Here is a 4,180-nt window from a genome sequence, read left to right on the forward strand (position 1 = left end):
GACATTCCTGTCTCCCAACAGATCGCCACAGTGTCCAAACCCGCGGGAGGAGCCCTGGCCACCGGGCGAGCTCCCGGAGCTTCAGAAACGAGATGACAGTTCCCTGCCGCCAAGTCGTTCTCACCGCACGAAGCCTCCAACGTGACCGTCGCTGGAGCGGACGGGCCCGAGGAGCTTCCCACTGGCCCCTGCAGGGAGGATGAGCGGCGTTTCTGTGAGAGAGAGCGAGCTGCTGCTGCGGGCGGCACCCGACACGTGCCCCGGAATCTTCTGGAAAAGGTCTGAAAGCATTGTTCCGCTGCTTGACCCATTGCAGAGTCGCTCCCCACCTTGCTGATGCCCTTGCACGTGCTCAGCCCCGAAAACCACCACCATCTGCGGGTCTGGAGCGGACTCGCCCAGGAGGCCCTAGGATCACGCCGACCGCCGCCTTCGCTCTGCGGACTCCGAGCCCGAGCACCGTCCAAGGGGCCGCTGTGCTCGTAGAACAGGTCCCCTGCAGGCCTAGGCCTGTTAGCAAGGGGGAGACCTGCACCTCCAAATGGCTGGAGTCTACTTTTACGAATCCGGAGTAATCTGGGGGGTTTGAGTGCCTACTCACTTCACATGGCGACCCTGGCTGGGGGGTGACCCCGGGGTGTGTTGTCATCGGGCACGGCGAGGCCCACACTCCAGCAGCCACTGCCACCGAGGGGACATTCGGTAACGTCTCGCCCCCGAGCCGGAGGCGTGTGCCCCAGCCCAGCGGGCCACCCGGGGAGTACCAGGGTCTGTCGGGAGCCAGAAGGGGCAGGAGGAAAACAAGAACAAAGCCTTTATTGTGGTTGTTGGGAGACGTCGGGCAAGCAGGGTGTGCAGCTGAACAGGCCGAGGTTGCAGCGGCAGCCTCTCGTGGTCCCGTACCCGGCGCTGCGCTGACGTGGGGCAGGGTCCTCGCACTGCGGGACCTTGTGATAAACAGCAGGCGGGGAGGGCTGAGGGCTCCGGGTTTGCTGGCTGGAATTCAAGGACACCACGCAGGGAGTCGCTCGCCATCTGTAGGAACCGGTTGTCACTCAGGGTCGTCCCTCCGGGTCACAGGCTCCAGGACCTCAGAGACTGTAAAGTACAGAGAAGAAACATGACCAGGACGACCCGCGCGATGGCTTGCCGCCGGGTCACACGCGCGTTCGCATGGAGCGTTTTGTGAGTAGCAGCCTGTGCCCGTGGGCTCTCGGGGCTCACTGCTGACGATGCTGCATTGGGTCAACAGGAAACCTGACGCTGTTCCTGCACGGACCTCACAAGGTGGCCCCGCATCTTTCCATCCCCGGTTCCCATGTTGCAGGCAGAGGGACAAGCACGCAGCTCTGCGGGGGAGGCAGCCCTGCCCTCGGGGAGCTCTCGGTTCTGCAGAGAAAACTGCCTCCATAGCACCCGAGGCTGCTGGTAAGAAGCACCTTTTCAACAAACCCATAGCACGTAGCGCATTTGGGAAAAAAGAGGGAGAAACGCGGCTTTGGGTCCAACGGACCAGGAAAAAAAAATTAAGAAAAAAGAAAAAAAAAAAAGGATTCTTTGGGGCCTTTATTCTCTTTGCTCCAGAGAGTTGGAGGCGGGGGACAGGGGGTCCCTCAGCGTCTGAATCCCAGGAACCGGCTGAGCAGGAGCAGGTCTGCAGCCACACCCCAAAGCACCGTGTTTGACCCCAGAGCTGGCCCTTCACCTCACAAAGCACAACGTGCTTATTAAATCTGTCTTATTTCACCAAATAACGCTCAGCTTTGTGTTTGTGTGCGTTTCGGTTTTATTTTGTATTTTTATTATTTTTTTTCTATTTTTTTATTATTATTTTTATTTATTGGAGTCCAGTTTGCCAACATATAGCATAACACCCAGTGCTCATCCTGTGAAGTGCCCCCCTCAGTGCCCGTCACCCCCACCCCCCGCCCACCTCCCCTTCCCCCACCCCTAGTTCGTTTCCCAGAGTCAGGAGTCTCTCATGATCTCTCACCCTCTCTGATATTTCCCACTCATTTTTCCTCCTTTCCCCTTTATTCCCTTTCACTATTTTTTATATTCCCCAAATGAATGAAACCATATAATGTTTGTCGTTTCATTTTTAAATGCTGTCTGTGACCTACACACCGAGTTTAGAACAAGTAATGGATTTTGACCTGAGACTTGAAAAATCTTTTCTAAAGGGAACACAACGCCCTCCAGAAGTCTCAACCAGAAGCCAGGATCCCACTGACAGTTCTTTTTTTTTTTTTTTTTTTTATTTTATTTATGATAGTCACACACACACACAGAAAGAGAGAGGCAGAGACACAGGCAGAGGGAGAAGCAGGCTCCATGCACCGGGAGCCCGATGTGGGATTCGATCCCGGGTCTCCAGGATCGCGCCCTGGGCCAAAGGCAGGCGCCAAACCGCTGCGCCACCCAGGGATCCCGACAGTTCTTTAAATTAAGTATGTTTACTGTTTTAATCAAGAATTCAGACAATATGGGGAGCCCCTGCTCCCCCCGGCTCATCCCGGCAGCTGGCGGCCCACACCCGGTGCGTGTGCACACTCACACTCACACTCACACTCACGCAGCAAGCGTGTAGGTCCTCCCTGACAACTTCAACACATGTACCTCCTGTCGACTCCGCACCCTTTCTCCTTTGTCCCTATTTTGCAATCTCCAGGGATCCCAGATTTGTAAGGGCCACAGAAGCCGGTCTCAAGCCCACCCCTACTCCGCCCCCACCCCTTCATCTCCCAGAGGCCAGTGCGTTTGTTCCGACCTGCAGGCCATATCCATGCTTATTTGTCCTCCTGGGGCCAAGAAGATGGAACGGAGTCACGGGGGTTCTCCGCTGACGGCGTCGAGTAGGCCTCACGACCTGTTGTCGGGCCCTTCCCAATTCCAGGGCAGGCGCAGCCTGGCCAGAGGGGCCCCCCGCAGACGGGCTTCGAGCCTCCGGCCGAGTGGCCAACGGAGAGCAGAGGGCTCAGGCCGCTAGGGACCCCACCTGCCTGCCGGCCGCCACCCCCTAGCTGCACTCATGCCTGGTGCCCCTCCCCCCCCTGCCCTGCTGGCCTCCCCCCAAGCCTCGCCTTCCTCCTCTGCCCCAGCTCCGCCTGCAAACTCCGCCCCTGACCTGAGGCCTCGGCCCCTCCCTCTGGCTTGGGTCAGGTCTGGGGTGCTTAGGAGAGCTCTGCACACAGGGCAGCTGCTCCTCAGTCGGCGCCGACGTCAGTGCAGGCCAAGTGCATCACCAGCCTTCGTGAAGGGGGTGCAGGGGGGGCTCGTCTTCCCGAAGATGCAGTTGGAGCGTCTTCATCAGGAGATGGGAGGATGGAAGAGGCCTCCCGAGTCACAACAAGAGCAGTCCCTGAGGAGGGCGGCCGTGCGCACGGGCACCCACAGGCCGCCCCGGAGCTCGCTCCCCAGCAGAAGCCCAGCTCCCAGGACGGAGCCCCCGACGGGGCCTGAGCGGCAGGGAGTGCTCCTGGACCAAGATGTCTACACAGCACAATTAGGAAAGGGCTCGGAATGAAATTAAACGGCAGCCCGGTTACACTTTAATCACCGCAGGCAGATCAGGACGCTGCTGTGGTCACAACAAAGGAACCTCTATCCATTGTCCTGTGGGGATTCGCATTGGGGACGCAGTGATGCTCCTGCCAGGCGCGCAGCGTCTCCGGAAAGTCACTGTGTCCTCCTCGGCGTCCGGGCGGGAGCTGAGGCGCAGAGCCCTGTGCAGGTGGCTCCTGTCCGGCCGGGCTGGAGGACAGAGGGGAGCGCAGAGCCGGCCCAGCAGGGGGGCGGGGGCGGGGGGAGCAGCCGGAGCCGGTGGCCCTGAGCTCGGGCAGGGCCAGCAACACCGCAAAGCAGAAGAGGAACAGCAAGCCCCCACATGAGGCCCAGCGCCCGCAGGGAAGGCGAAGGCCCTGACCGGCTCTCAGGGCTGGGGCAAGGGGACGCTTCCAAGGTTCTCCCATTGTCCTCGCTGTGCCCACTGGTGACTCGTGGCTGAGCGCACTGTCATTGCACGGACACTCATGCCCGCCCACAGCCGCCTGGCCTTGGACCAGAGAGGGTGCAGGTGGGGAAGGCGCTGCCCAAGGTGGCCACTGCCAGCATTCAGGGGGCTCCCGGAGGGCCGGGCGCGGGTCACTGAGCCCCTGGGGCGCCGCGGGGTCCCGCCTGC

General features: G+C 60.2%; 2 long non-coding RNA genes across 2 annotated transcripts; one reads left to right on the forward strand and one right to left on the reverse strand.

The window, feature by feature from the left end:
• Nucleotides 1-669: 669 nt before the first annotated feature.
• On the forward strand, nt 670-1,754 carry LOC118354661 (uncharacterized). The gene is made up of 2 exons (XR_004815557.2): nt 670-1,428; nt 1,585-1,754. It is a non-coding gene; the product is annotated as an uncharacterized LOC118354661 (long non-coding RNA).
• Nucleotides 797-3,087, reverse strand: LOC112671023 (uncharacterized). Its single transcript, XR_003143335.3, has 2 exons — nt 2,771-3,087; nt 797-1,098 (listed from the first exon to the last, which is right to left on the reverse strand). It is a non-coding gene; the product is annotated as an uncharacterized LOC112671023 (long non-coding RNA).
• Nucleotides 3,088-4,180: the final 1,093 nt, after the last annotated feature.

This window comes from Canis lupus, chromosome 5 (genome assembly GCF_003254725.2).
Source record: "Canis lupus dingo isolate Sandy chromosome 5, ASM325472v2, whole genome shotgun sequence".
NCBI classification, from domain to species: domain Eukaryota; kingdom Metazoa; phylum Chordata; class Mammalia; order Carnivora; family Canidae; genus Canis; species Canis lupus.